At 46.3% G+C, this 15,829-nt stretch overlaps 1 protein-coding gene across 6 annotated transcripts in view; it reads left to right on the forward strand.

Moving 5' to 3' along the window:
• The first annotated feature begins 2,202 nt into the window (after positions 1 to 2,202).
• SPOP (speckle type BTB/POZ protein) overlaps positions 2,203 to 15,829 on the forward strand; it is a 65,451-nt gene continuing 51,824 nt past the window's right edge. The window contains exons 1-2 of one of the 6 annotated variants that reach the window (XM_077314132.1): positions 2,229 to 2,318; positions 8,416 to 8,508. The gene's annotated coding sequence lies outside the window, so the exon portion shown is untranslated. Of the gene's footprint in view, positions 2,319 to 2,688; positions 3,031 to 8,415; positions 8,509 to 15,829 lie in introns of those variants that run through there. The other 5 variants (XM_077314135.1, XM_077314134.1, XM_077314131.1 and 2 more) reach the window with 5 other exon arrangements.

Below are 15,829 nucleotides of genomic sequence, written 5' to 3' on the forward strand. Positions count from 1 at the left end.
GTCCTGAGCACAACTGCACATCCAACAAAACCTTATGTGTTCCCAGCTCTCCATTTGGCCTCCCCTGTCCCTTCAACTGTACTTCTGCATGGTTCTTCCTGGCCCTGCAAACCTGCTCAGTATGTCCCCACTTCTTGCAGGCACTGCACGATAGGTGCTTGAAACGGCACATACTTCTTGCATACTGCCCCCTGCAACTTGTGCACTCCTCCATGGACTCAGCTGGCATTTTCCAAACTTCCACTGGTGGAGTGTGAGTCTGTGCGCTCTGCACCTGCAAATGATGGATCTAGCCACCCTGAGCATCTGCCAGATCCCCTTTGTGGGTTCCGTGCTCATCTAACTGCTTGGGTACTTGCCTCCACCGCCTTGGCTGCCAACACTTCGTCATGGACGGATTGGAAAGTGTCACGCCTTCACCTGCTGCACCTCCTGGTGAGCTGCAAGAGGGCACTTTAGAGGCCATAGCTCACCCAGGGGCACTGACCAAGCCAAGCACACACCCAATACTGCCTGCAGGATCACATCAAGGATCATAGAGTTGGACGGTATCCCCAGAGTCATCTATTCCAACCTCCTGCAGAATGCAGGAAATTCACAACCTAGTTCTCTAGATCAACGGTCTGCGATCTTTTTCAAGTTGTGGTCCACTGCCAAGGGGTGGGGGGAGTGGGCAACCCGGGGCCCCACGCATGTGCAGCAGCCCCGCACAGACGCACATGTGCATCTGCGCCTCGCAGGGGTGCAAAAGTGCATGTGTGAGTTTTGTGCATGCGCAGGACTGCCACGCGTGCGCAGTAGCTCTGCACATGCGTGCATGCGCAAAACTGCTGAGTGTGCAATGCAGCTGCCTCAGCACAGGCTGGATATGGGTCCTCCAAGATGATCTCATGAGAACCCTAGCAGCTGGGGGTCAAAGACAAGGGAAGGCCCATAGAGCAAGTTTCAGAAATCAAGCCCATTGCATGGATCACTGTAGCCAAATGTTCCAGGGACAGGTAAGGCACTAATAGCCTAACCTGGCCAAAAGGAAAAATACCTGGGCTACTCTGGTGATCTGCACCTCCATTGATAAGGAGGCATTGAAGATCATCCCCAAGTTCCTGGCAGCGGGCAGTGACAAACTGTACCCCATTCAGGCATGGGAGGCGTACTTCCTGGTCCCACCTCCTTCTGCCCAGCTACAGGACCTCAGTGTTGGAGGGGTTGAGTTTCAGACACCGCTTCCAAAAAACTGGCAAGTGTGTGTGTGTGTGGGGAGGAGTCAAGCCATCTGTCCATCAGATCGAGCTGGGTGTCATCCTCAGATTGGTGATAGCCCAGCCCAAAACTCCAGGCCACCTGTGCCAGAGGGCACATATAGATGTTAAAAGTGTAGAGTACCTCCCCCTGCTGCACCGCACAGCAGAGTGCAATGGGGCAGGACAGCTGTTCCCCCACTCCCATCTTGACTCTAACTAGCCTTTCTTGGCAACTCTTTTGCAGTTCCATCATTCTCCAATGTCATTGTTCTTATCATGTTAATGTTATTATTGTTATAATGTTATTGTTGTTATCACCTGTTGTTACCAACCTGTATCTTTTTCTTGTTTCCTGTAAACCGCCCTGAGCCTTTGGGGAGGGCGGTGTATAAATATAACAAATAAAATAAAAACTAGACTTGAGGAAGTCTGTTTTAACGCCTGTGAAGAAGCACGCCTGCACCCAAAAGCTCCCACACAGAATTAAACTTCGCTGGTCTTAAAGGAGCCACTGGACTCAGACTTTGTCCTCCTTGAAGCATAGTTTGAAGCACAGATTTTATTCCTGGACTTTCTTCTCCCTCTCCAAGTAACTGACTGAGAACGTTCCACCAACTTGCAGGTAACAAAAAAACGATCCGTATATACAAGAGTATAAAATTTACCCAAACGGAGACTTAAAAGCACACCCAACATCTATCCCAGCCCTGCCCGGCTTGGGTCTCCTGCCATCATCAAAATCTAACGCGCTCCCCGCGTTCTCCACTCCCACCATCGTGGGACAGTCTACATTTTCGTTTTCCTGGGAGAACGTCAATTTAATTAAGGCATTCCTAATGTTTTTGAACGCAGCCTCAACGCCCGTCCCCCGGCCCGCCTGCCTGCTGCAATTCGCAGCTCCAACAAGGCGACGCGTTCCGGCCTCTTTTCCCGCCTTTCCTGCCTGTCGCGACGGCGTTTAGCGTTATGACGCATGCGCAGTCGTTCCGACGTCACGGAGAGTCCCGGATGTGTCAGGTCAGGGCGCTATGAGACGACCACAAGGGGATGGCCGTGGCCACTGCGTATCTCTCTCAGGTGAGCCGGAAGGGCCGGTGGATGTCGTTCGCGGCTTCGCAGGGGTGAAGGGAGACACACACAACGCCAGCGGGAGACCAGTTGCAAAATAATCAGCCAGGAGCCCTGACGCAGGGAGAAGGGGGCGGGGCAGAGGGAAGAAGCCTCGGGACGGGTGTGCGCATGTGTCGGTTTCGCGGCTCAAGGCTAAAGCGCATGCGCCTTCAGCCGAGGGCTGTTTGGCACTGCGCAGGCGCCCCGTATTGGAGGTCGTGTGTAAGGGTGGGAGGGACGGGTGAAGTCCGGGGCACGCATGCGATACAAAAAAGTTTTCTTGCATGCTCACCGTGTGCGCCTGCGTACAGGGGAGTATTAACTGCCACATCCTGCAGCTTCCTGGCTTTTTCCTCAACCTCCCTCCCCTTTCCTGTTGCGCTTGCGCATAATGTTGCTGCAGGGGCCTTGCGGAATAATGATCCTGTGCAGCTGCGCGAGGGGGAAAGCGACTCGGAGAGGGAGACATGCTGCCAAATAGTGAGCTGTGAGTGCAGTGGCTGCTTTGCACAAGGGGACAGGAAGAGGAGGAGGGGACCAGGCATGGTGGTGGATTAGGGAGGGGCATTTCTTTTTAAAAAATCATCTCCACACAGTGCACCTGCCTGGGTACCCAGCTTACTCTCCCCCTATCCCGATAGAGAATAAAGTGGCAGAAGTTACTTGTTGAGGCCAACAGGTAAGAATTATTCCCCCCTCCCACATACACACTCACACACTGCTTCCTTCTTGGAAGGTGATGAAAGTGGGTGGGAGAAATAGGCCTGTGTTCCCTGTGGTAATAGTGGAATTGTGGGCTTCTTGCCTCTCACCTTTAAAGCATACCTGTGTCTAACAGAACTGGTGGACAGAGGGTTGAGTTTGGGTCTGAGAGACATGCTGTAATTGGGAGGATGGCTGGGCACCTCTTGGGCTAGAAGCACTGTTTTGGCCTCTGTTTCTGCCATTTGTATACTTGCAGCCACTGTGGTTTGTCATGATACACATACAGGCCAGAGGGGGGGGGGGTGAAGGAATGGCTGAGCCTGATGATGGAGACTGAGAATGGGCTAAAGTGTATTTGAACCCCTATGGCTCTAAAACTTTCTCCCTAACCCGTTTTATTATGCCAATTGTGGAATGGAATATATATTCCTTTGAATTCACATTGGAACACCTAAAGCATTTGAAATGAGCATGGTTAGGAATGTAACTAGTCTAGAAATAGAAACCCAGTTCCTTTCTCCTTGTCTTTTCAGTCAATGTTTCTGTAAAGATTGTGAAATGTCAAAATCATTACCTGTGATGAGGGAACTGAGTGGGATGCCCTAAATTTGGTTGTGAGACTGAGGAAAAAGTAAAGGAGTCTGTTGCTCTTCCATTTGCTCAGCAGTAGTCCATCCTGATGAATGTGGAGTTACTTGATTGGGGTTGTTACATAGGAAGGAGAGTTTTTTCCTTGGGTGTCGCATCTCTGGCTGTGATGGAAAAAGGTGTACCTAGTGAATCTCTATTTTGCTATACAACTATTTGAAGGCATTGAGGCCTCTTCTGTGTCAAATCTGGTAATGGTAATATCTTCAGATATGGGAAGAGATCACTCTTGTAACTGATGTAATTGTTAATGTATATTTCTAGGTTATTGTTCGGTAGTATGTGTTTGGATTAACCATATCACTGAGTTGTAGGGCACAAAGACTGGGAAAAATAGAGCTTGGATCTAAGAGAAGAGGCTTTATCAGGCTTCTTAACCCATCTCATCCATAGAGGTTTAGATGTGCAACTTTTTAAAACCAATGAATTACTATTCAGAGTATAATGCACTTAACAGAATGCTCTGAAAACACGCATAGTTATCTATGACTGGCTGTCAAAACAAAATGGTGTTTCACTTCCCAGGTCTATTGAGTCTTGAACTGAAGTATGCATGGTGAGTGAGGGAGAGAACTTTTAGGGGAGTGAAGCCTTTCTGTATACTCTTGCTGTGACTAAGCTTAACAACTGTCGGAAAAGAGGCCAGTGGTTTAAGGCAGGGGTAGTCAACCTGTGGTCCTCCAGATGTCCACGGACTACGATTTCCATTTCCGGCCAGCATTTTCTGGCAGGGGCTCATGGGAATTGTAGTCCATGGACATCTGGAGGACCACAGGTTGACTACCCCTGGTTTAAGGGACTCAGCGTTAATGAACATTTTCAGTATTGGAAGTTGATGGGGAAGTGCCAGAATTAGGAAAGAAGGATGGGGTGGCAATGAGAGGATGGTGGGTTAGCATCAGTTGTTTTACTGAGCTGTGAGAAAACTTCTGGCTGACTCTCCACAATAGTCAGTGGGTACTAGTAACAGCAAAGCATGGAAGGGTGAAGGAGGTTGTCACAGATTAAAAAGCAGACTTGTAAATAGCTTCTCACTTGGTTCCACGTGGCAAACGATCCGCATAGAAGTTTTTATCTCGTTTTTATAGCTAAAAGAGCAACCAGACTTCAGGGTCGGGAATTTTCTTTTGAGGAAAATGGGGGTACCTTTCAATGAGGCTTTAATTTGGGGTTACAGATTGTATAGTCCCTGAGATTATTTGTTTGAATGGTCCTAAGCAGGGGTAGTCAAACTGCAGCCCTCCAGATGTCCATGGACTACAATTCCCATGAGCCCCTGCCAGAAAATGCTGGCAGGGGTTCGTGGAAATTGTAGTCTGTGGACATCTGGAGGACCACAGGTTGACTACCTCTGATCCTAAGTGTAACACAGCAAATGAAAGCTGCCTGGTTTGGTGGAGATCTCTCATCCTTTCCCAGAACCATGTGACAGTGAGAATTAAAACAGGCATGTTATGTCTCTACTGCCTCTTGTGAAGCTGTACCATAGATGGGGTTCCAAAGTGTGAATTCTCTGGGTTGGGAGATACCTGGTGATTTGGGGAGACCGGGGGAGGGGAGAATCTCAGCAAGATATAATGCCATAGAGTCCACTTACCAAAGCAGCCATTTTCTTCAGGGGAAATAATTTATGGTCATCTGGAGATCAATTGTAATAGCAGAAGTTCTCCAGGTGCTCCCTGGGGCTTGGCAAACTTATATAGGGGTCCAAAGAAGCTTATATCACCTTTCCTCCATTTCATCATCACAAAAATTTCAAGGTAGGTTAGGCTGGCAGTGTGGGAATGACCAAAGTTCACCCAGCAAGCTTCTGTGGAAGAGTAGGGATTTGAACCTGGTTTTCCAAAATCCTGCTCTGACACTCTAATTACTATATCATACTGGCAGATTCAGTTCCTCAAAGAATGAAGCTAAGAGACTCAAAATTGGCCACCAGCTGCAGGATAATTTGGAGAGTTTGAGGGTCAAAATTGAAAGGAATGGGAAAATACTGGCCCAGGTGAGATAAACCACAACCACATCCTGCTGTTTACTATGGAAGCAAAGAGTCTCTGTTTTGGCAGACCTCACCTCCTAGAGGTGCGTTGTGCTTTTCCTTCCCCTTTCCTCTCATAGCTGGAATAAAAATAGTGAATACCACTGTCCAACGTGCATGTACCTCTTGTGTATATTGCAAATGCATTTTGGAGTGGTGCTCAGTGCAGACAGAGATTGAACTAATTGCATGTGAATATAAGTATTAGCAGGATGGGCTGATCAGAAAGTGTGGTGATTATCATAGCTTAACACCAGAATAAAAGCAACACACCTTTTTGTGTATGACCTCTGTCATCTCCATATGAGGCTACACCGTTTGTGAACTTGTCTTCTGTAGCCTAGGACAATATTATTCTTTCTTTGTGGCTCAAATGCACAAGTCATCCCCTGTATGTGCTGGTGCTCATCTGATGGGCCACAATTGTCTTGGCATTGCAAGCTTCACCTTTTCTGCTACTCGGCTTTCAGATTGTCACCTGTAAATAGCCTTGGGCTTCATCAGTGACATATGCTTATGCTCCCTGATTTTAACCTGCAGCAGTTTATCACTTGACTATTCAGCTGAGAACCAAATAGTTTCCTGCTTCCAGGTTTGCTTTTTCTTTTGAACCAGTTTGACCCAGGAATGCCCTAGCCAGTGGAACTCACTCTGCTGCTCACAGAGCTGCATGCACAGTTGCGATCAACCAAAAAGATCACATTTACTTCCATCCCTGGCATGAGGGCTGCAGCTCAGGGAAGCTTACATTTTACCTCTGGAGACCCTTTCAAGGTAGGAACCATCTGCCAACCATAAGCATCACTAGGCCTTCTGGAAACATGAGACCAGATGCTACATTGGGGAACAGGCTCAGAGAGCCACTATCAGTGCCCTGGGCCTAGCCTGTGAGAAAAACCAGTGTTGCATTTTGTTTTCGAAAACTTGTGGGGAAGTTTTCTTCTAAAACACGTGGAGCAGGCTTTCTCAAACAGGGTTTTGTGAAACCCTGGGATTCCTCGTTAACCTCGTTTATCAGGTGATATGACCATATGTGGTCATGTTGACCCACTCCTCTTCCAAAATGGCCAGTGATGGGCAAGGGGTGCATGAAAAGGCTAGGCATGTACAAAGCTATGTTTCCTAACCATATTCTGCATGATCGTGCCACTTCGGGGGTTTCTCAAAGCCTGAAGAATGTTTCAGGGGGTTCTCAGTGCTGGTATAGGGGAAATTGGACATGGTAGTTTCATTCTGCAGTGTGTGTGTGTGTGTGTGTGTGTGGTGGTGGGGGGATGTTGTCAGCTCAGACCTCTTACAGTCCCAAAGTTACATAGAATTCCTTTGTAGTTCTCTTGGGTCTGACTTTCCATGTTCAAGTTCCTAGATGGAAAGTGACTGAGATATGTGTGTGATAGATATATGGTAGAAATAATCTGAATATTGAGTTTGTGATCTCATTAGCTGCTTAATTGTTCACTTGTAATACAGCCAATGAATTGTGCACTTGAGGATATGATGTGACATTGAGCAGCATGTGGCCCTCTGTGGAATTTTTATGCATCCTTGAGGTGGTTTTCAGAATTTTGGCACTGAGATTTCATGTAATGGGATTTTGGGTGTTATGAAAATATATAAAGGTGACAGATGACAGATGTTAAAGGGTAAGAAAGGTGGAGGCAAGTTTAGAAGCCTGAAAGTACACTTTTAACTCTGAGTTTTTCTCTCCCAAGATTTTTCTCCTTGCACCCCAAAGGACAATCTGTATCTAGAGTATATCGGTTCTAGTGGAGGAACGCTGTAGAATTGAGACTTCTTAAATATATCATGTTATCTTTGTGAATTTAAAAGCACAGGAAGAGGCCCACTGTTTCAGACCAGTGGTTCATCTAGTCCAGCGTTCTCTTTCACGCAGGGCAAATAACTCACAAGATGTTCTGTATTAGTCCTGCACTGAAGCCCCACTAGAGCCTCTTCTGGCGCAGGGTGGTAAGGCAGCAGAAATGCTGTCTGAAGCTGTCTGCCCATGAGGCTGGGAGTTCAATCCCAGCAGCCAGCTCAGGGTTGACTCAGCCTTCCATCTTTCCAAGGTCGGTAAAATGAGTACCCAGCTTGCTGGGGGGTAAACGGTAATGACTGGGGAAGGCACTGGCAAACCACCCCGTATTGAGTCTGCCATGAAAACGCTAGAGGGTGTCACCCCAAGGGTCAGACATGACTCGGTGCTTGCACAGGAGATACCTTTACCTTTAAAGCCCCACTGGTTATTGCTTCCCTGCTCTTTATCTCCCACCCAGCACCTGTAGCCATGTCACTGCATACTTTTCTTCTGCTGCACACTCTTGGCTCTTCTGTCTTCTACATCTCGGCCAGGCTTTCTCAACCAGGGTTTCCTGAAACCCTGGGGTTTCTGGACAGCCCTGGAAGGGTTTCCCGAATTGGTGAGAATTAATTAATTTTTATATATTTATCGAGTGATATGACCATATATGGTCATGTTGACCTGCCTTTCCCAATAGGCAATGATGGGCCGGGAGGAGGTGGGAAGGGGAGGGGCCCCAGGTGGATGCTTCCTAACCATATTCCTCACGATTGTGCCTTTTCTGGGGTTTCTCAGTAAATGAGGTGCATGGTCAGGGACAGCCTTGCTGTGTAATTCCTGCTTTGGAAAGGCCTAAACTTTGAATGTTTATGTAGCTCTGTTCCAGAGGCAGCATACAAAACTCTGCACATCACTGTTTGTGGAGGGGATGTGAAGTGTAGAAGAACACTGCCAGAGGCAAGGGTCAGGTAAACCTCAGCCTGTTTGTCATATACATAAATACATAGTAATAATTGTATAATTGTATACATAATAACTGGTGTTTATATAGCTTCTTTATAGTGTTCTGAGCACATATACACATGTAATCCTTAACCACACCCTAAGGCTTGCCTGTCTTATCATGTCCATGTGATACATAGTCACAGACTTGGAGCATATATTGAGGGCACATAATAGCATGGTTTAGCTTCGTAAATGCCTGAATGGGACAGTGCCTGGGAGCCCAAGATAAGTTACTTGAAATGTAGAGAAGTGAGGCAGTAAATTGAATGTTAAGCTATTATCTCTTGAGATAGGGCTTTGACAAACTAGCATCATCTTTAGGAGCCACCCCAAATATTTAGAAGCCGGCCTTATTTTTCAGCCTTCGGTGTTCTATATTGTGACTACACTTTTGAACTATTGCTCCCACAAAATCTAACCTTGAACTCTTCAGAGCTGCTTGTCCTTTTTTAAAATATAAGAAAAGTTTTGTATAAAGAAATTGGTGGTTACTCTGGGTGTCAAATTCTGTCCTTCACCTAAATAAACTTTGTACTGAGAATCCTCAAGAGGTGCTTGAAGTAAGTGACTGGTGAAAATACTAGGTGTCCCAATTAAATTGCTTAACTTCATGGCACCCTGGTGACTGGGATTAGTTGAGCCCTGCTGTAGAGCACGATGGCAACTAACTCATATTTTGGGGATTCCAAAGATGTCCATGCAGAGCAAAGCAACCCAGCTGTGCCACTGGGAATGGACTGAATGTCTTTTATTCAGTAAATTCATTGTTGTTGGTTCTCAGCCACTTCTGGTGAATTTTCAGTGGCAGCTGTTTGCCAAGTGGAGTAAATTTGTTGATACTAGTTTTGCACAATACACTTGTCCAATAATATGGCAAGCCTGGACAGAAATCCAGTGAAATCATTGATGCAGAAGCTGCCTAACAGAGTACAGCAAAATGTATTCATGTTCCGTTTGAGAACACTGGCTACCTGGGCTGTCTGTCTTGTACTTGTTTCATCCTGGCTAGACAGCAGTTTACCAAGACTGTGTGCTCAGAGTTCCGACTCTCCTTTTGCTCGGTATTTAGATGCTTCTAGTCTTTAGATATTTCTAGCCAGCTTGTTATAGTGGTTAAAAGTGCTGAATTCTAATCTGGTTTGATTCCCTGCTCCTCCTCCACATGCACCCAGCTGGGTGTCCTTGGGCTCACCACAGCACTAATAAAGCTGTTCTGACCAAGCAGGAATATCAGGGCTCTCTGTTGTGGGGAGAGGAAAGGGAAGGTGATTATAAGCCCCTAGGAAACTCGTTCGGGTAGAGAAAAGCGGCATATAAGAACCAACCCTTCTTCCTCTTCTAAAGAGTGTGTGCTAGCTTGATTTCAGAAGTTTTGCAACTTGTCTGAGGCGAATCCAGCACGCACCCCTTGATTGTTTGGGCGTATGGCTTTCTCTCTTTTAAGGACGAGCTAGTTCCTGCCATGTTGCCCAACATAAAATGAGTTTAATGTTCTGAATGCTTGCTTTCTAAACTCAAGCCAAATCCCCACCAGCGCTTGGCAATGGCACTGCTGTAAATAACTGCCTCACATCTTTAAGTTGGCCCTCCCCAGTTCCACTCCTTACTGCTCCAATATAGAAAGTAATAAAAGCCCATTTAGTTATCTCTTAATTGTGGTGATAATCCACAACGAGAACTGTGATAATATTTCTTCCCTGGGAAGCCAAAGTGGATTGTCCCCTGGTAAGTACCAGATAGCAGTCAGCCGGAACAAATGCTGTTTAATTTAGATTAATTTATTCAACTGTGAGGGCTTAAGCTCAGGTAATAGCACTTAAAATAAAACCCAGACAATAAAATAAAGTCACCTCTCATCTAGCCAGCTATAATCTCCTTGCTGCCCTTCCTTCCTGCTTTATTTTTCTTTCCTCCAGTCAATTTAGAAAGCCTCTCTTAAATTCATCTTTTCCCCGTTGTATATCTATTTAAAACATAAAACATAAGCCTGCAAATATAACAATCCACACAATCAATAAAAATTAAAACAATATCCAATGATCATAGAATCATAGAGTTGGAAGGGGCCATACAGGCTATCTAGTCCAACCCCCTGCTCAACGCAGGATCAGCCCTACCCATCCTAAAGCATACTTATTATTTATACTTATTATTTATACTTATTATTTATACTTATTATTTATACTTATTATTTATACTTATTATTTATACTTATTATTTATACTTATTATTTATACTTATTATTTATAGTTATATCATACTTATTATGATACTTATTATTCCATATAAACCCATCCTTTCTCTCCATGATGATTCAAAGCAGCTACCATTGTTCTCTTGTCCATTTTATCCTTACAACAAACCTGTGAGGTAAATTAGGCTGAGAATGGGTGACTGGCCGAATTTGATGGATTTCCATGGATTTTCCATGGATATTTGCACCTGAGTCTTCCAGATTCTAGTCCAGGGATTCCCAACCAGGGGTCTGTGGACCCCTGGGGAGCTCTGAAGAGGTATGTGAGGTGTCTGGTATATCTTCTCAGCTCAACTCCTCTTTCTGGCCTACATGAGGCAGAGCTGCCGTAGTAGTAAAGGCGGGGGAGGGAGGAAAAAAACGGCTAAGAAAGTGATGTCACTTAGGGGTGTGTGCCAGGTGACATCACTTCCGGGGCTCCTCAAAGTCTGAAGAATTATTTCAGGGGCTCCTCTATGGTTAAAAGGTTGAAATAGACCGTACTAGTCCAACACTGTAGACCGAGGGTGGCTAAACTTAATGTAAGAGCTACATAGTCCAGGCTTCAGATTAGGGGTGAGCGTTTCGTTGCATTTAGGCCACCTTGGCGATCACCGAAGCCTGAGGTGGCCAGCACCGTGGAGCGGAGGGGCAGTGCACCAGCTGGTGGCCGCACACAGGCACAGAGTTTTGCACCTGCATGCGGGCACCGGCTAGTGTGCTTCCAGCACCCCTCTGCGGCACAGCGCTGGCTGCCTTGGGCTTCAGTGATCACTGAGGTGGCCGAAACGCACTGAAGCGCTCTCCCCTACTTTGAGAGCCGCTATTACATGTGTGTTTTTATCATCAAATGCACATTTGGTAGCAAACGTTTAATGTAAATATTAAGAAAAACAGGTGGCAAAGTTGGGGAGGGTGGCGAAGTTGGGGGTGTCTGTTAAAAATGTACAGACAGTTCTGCGGGACACCCAAATTTCCGTATTTTTCTGGGGGTGACATTGGCTGCAGTGATGGAATATTTTGGCAGAAATAAAAGGCTGAGCAGGAATTGAGATGTAGAAATGTAAATTATGGATTTTAGCAAACGCTCTGAGCTTCATGAAACACTTGGCACATTAATCTGAAATCTTCGAAGACTGACCTTTAACTTTGTTTCCCCCCTCGCTACTGAATTAGGGGTTTTATCTTATCAGCTTTGTAATGGTCTGCATCTGGTCTGAGTTCTGTTTTTCTGAATTTCTGCAAGGGCCTGGCAGATGGCTGATTCCCCCCCCCCCCCCCCAATCTTAGAGCACTGCTTGTGCTCTAAGTCAAGAATCACAAAATGAATGTAACAGGTTGGGTTGCCAGCCTCTAGGTAGGACCTAGCGCAGCGCTAACTAGCAAGTGAGCAGGAGTTGCAGGTGGCAGTTGGACCTCCCAAAAAGCCCTGGGCCCTTGCAGCTCACCCATGGTTACACCAGCCTTTACCCAGAGGCTTCAAAGAAGCAGGCCTGCTCTGCTCTCTGCACTGGATGTGACTGCCTGTTCCCAAGGCTGCTCATTTTCTAAAAAGAGATTTGAGCAAGATCAAGGCAAATCTCCCCATTGGGTGTATGCCTTTTAATGTTATCTAGTAAATAAACACATAGGTGGAACTTTGATTAAAAGTGAGCAGGCAACCTTTAAAAGCATATATCTGATGATGTCATTTGCCTTTAATTTGCTCTGATGGGGTAGGGAGATGCTACCAAGCACTGGCTCCCCAAAAAGTTGCCACACATCCAAGATGTGCTGGGGAGCAGTTGGTATTACTAGCATCCCTGTATTGAAGAGCCAAAGGCTGATATATATGCTATATTATTCTATAGAGCAGCGGTCCCCAACCTTTCTGAGGTCAGGGACTGCCTCCGGGGGTGAGGGGAGAGCCGACGGCCCGGGTGCCGCGCAAACGCACACACGCTGTTGCCGTGCATGCGCGTTTTGGCCACCAGGAGTGCTAACGTGCATGCGTGGCATCTGCGCACGTGCGCATTTGTGTCGATGCCGTGCCGGCGGCCGCGCCTGCCTCTTCCCTTCCTTCTCGCTGTGGGGGAGGGGAGGCAGGCACGGTTGCCAGCGGCCTGTTACTGGGCCGCGGACCGGGGGTTGATGACCCGCGCTATAGAGGTTGAATTTCATAATTTGGATATTCATGACATTTACATTCAAGGGACAACCACTGAAGAAAATTTCCATTTGAAAATGGGACGTATCTGGAAACCGTTCTAGTTGGATCCTATATGTGATGTTTGAGTGAGCTGGTGCATGCTAGCTCAGGCTGCTGCCAGCCTCTGGCACCTCGATTGGCAGCCAGGTGCACACACTTCCGGCCAGGTGCACACACTTCCAATCCCGGTTTCTCCCGCTTGCAGAGACACAGGCAGCACAAACAATATGCATGGGCACGTTCCCTCTTTTCTTCAAGGCAGACAGAAGAAGAGTTGGCTCCTATGTGCCGCTTTTCTCTGCCCAAAGGAGTCTCAAAGCGGCTTACAAAGGAGTTGCAAAGCAGGGAATCAAGCCCAGCTCGCCAGATTAGAAGTTGGCGCTCCTAATTATTACACAAAACGGAGACACAGGAAGCCTATTCCTCAGGGGCTGCAAATAGCACACAGTTGAAGCTGAAGACACAAAATTTATTTATTTATTTAATTATATTTAATATATTTACTTATTTTATTTATTATAATTATTTCATTATATTTCATTATATTTCTATACCGCCCTCCCCTGAGGCTTTAAAGCAAGTTAGAACAAAGGGAAGAAAGGAAGGCACAGGGCACAGCTGCAACATAGCGCAAGCCAAAAGAGGCAAATGCTTTCCTGCACAAAGAAGACCTAAAGATGGACCCCTACTTCACCTTGAAAGCTATTCCTCAGTAGGAGAACAGCTACGGAAAATGACTGCAGAGGAGCAGTGGTGGATTGCAATATTGTGTGTGTATGTGTGTGGAGGGGTGGTACAGGAAGAAGGATTTGCTGTTCTGAGCAGAACTCCAAGATGGGTGCATACTGGAAGAAGAGGTCCTTCAGGTATGGAGTTTCTAGGCCAGGGGTAGTCAAACTGTGGCCCTCCAGATGTCCATGGACTACAATTCCCAGGAGCCCTTGCCAGCATTGACTACCCTTGTTCTCGGCTATGAAGGGTTTTAAAATTAAACCCCACTTTAAATCTTACCCCAAAAGAAATAGCAGTGAATTGTCTAAATTGTCTAAATTCTGCAAAGTGGTTTAGCCTTGTGTTTATTTTTTGCTTGCATTTATATAATTTTTGGCTAAACATCCAAAAGAAATTCTCACATTTAGAGTGGTTCCTCAGTGGAACAGATTTCCTCGAGAGGTGGTGGGTTCTTCTTTGGAAATTTTTAAGCAGAGGCTAGATAGTCATCTGACAGAAATGCTGATTTTGTGAATTTAGGCAGATTGTGAGCAGGTGGGCAGGAAGGGATGTGCCAGTCTTTGTCTCTTGTGGCCCTCCCTTGCACACCCAGGGAACTTCTGATTGCCACTGTGGGATGGTGGGTGAATTTCTTCCAGGCCAGGCTGGATTCTGGAGATTTTTGGTGGAGGGATCAGTTGGTTATGATATTGGGGTCACTGTGGTTAGGCAGGTAGTTATGAATTTTCTGCACTCTGCAGGGGGTTGGACCAGATGACTTTGGAGGTCCCTTCCAACTCTCTGCATCTATGATTCTAACCGCCCCTCCCGGATACCGGCTTGGGGCAGTTTACAACATAGCACTACATTAAAACATTCATCAATGAACAGGTAAAACAATTAATAATTGAAAGTTATAAAATGCATAGGATTCTGAGAGTACTCATAAAGCTTACTTGCAGATGTTGCATTGTTTGTGTTGAAATATATGTGCGGACACAGGTGAAACCTATCCTCGCCAGGGCAGTCATCTTCTGGGCGATACTTTGGATACTAGGGTAGGGTGCTTTGGCGCCCGAAGCAGCCTGTCATTCCCGACACATCCAGCAGCACGGGGGGAGGGGAGGCATGGGCGTCGGTGCGCCGGCAGGCGCACACACACAGCCTACTCCCCCCCCCAAAGAGCCCTATGCTCCACCACCTCCAACTGACTAGCGATTCCTGGCCCCAAAGAAGCACATCAGACCTCCACCAGGATCAGAGCTTTCTCTGTCCTGGCCCCCACCTGGTGGAATGAGCTCTCCGAAGAGATCAGGGCCCTGCCTGAACTTCTACAGTTCTGCAGGGCCTGCGGTATGGAGTTCTTCCACCAGGCATTTGGTTGACCAAAATGACGACATCTACTGGGCCCCCAGAAAACCCTTAACCATATACTGCATCCCACACTGGTCTTCACATCTAATCACTGTTGTATACTTAGCAAGTTAACTAGATGTTAACACATCGTTATTACCAGTTAAAGTCACTGTTGCTATTGTTTACTTAAATTTATGAATTATCTTGGACTTTTGTTATATGTAAACTGTCCTGAGCCAAAAGGGAGGGCGGTATAGAAATATATGAAACGAACAAACCGTGGAAGTATTTAAACTTAGCTTGCAAGGAATATCAGCTTTCAATGGCTTCTCTGCTAACAGTACATAATTTCTTATGGTCGCCTATCCCCCCAGGAGCAGCATTTCTTGGAAATCAGTGGGCTGCAAAGGGAGTGGAGAGCCAGGAAATTCCATCCTAGGCTGGATCCATCCCATACACTGGATGTTGCAGTTTGCAAAACAGCCAGTGAGAGGAGGAGTACTTAAACCCTTCCCTCACTGGTTCAGTGGCACCTTTAAGCCCAACAAAGTTATATTCAAAGTAAAAGCTTTCGTGTGCATGCACACTTTGTATCTGGCAAGATATGCATGCACATGAAAGCTTATACTTGAATACAATGTTTTTTGGTCTTACAGATGTCACTGAGCTCAAACTTTGTTTTGCTGCTTCAGATCGACACAGCTACCCACTCAAATCTCTGGGCGTTTTCACACATCGTTAAAAATAGTGTTACGCCAGCTGAATGGCGTAACGCTAAACAGTATCATACCTCCTG

The sequence above is a fragment of the Paroedura picta genome, chromosome 16 (assembly GCF_049243985.1).
Source record: "Paroedura picta isolate Pp20150507F chromosome 16, Ppicta_v3.0, whole genome shotgun sequence".
NCBI lineage: Eukaryota > Metazoa > Chordata > Lepidosauria > Squamata > Gekkonidae > Paroedura > Paroedura picta.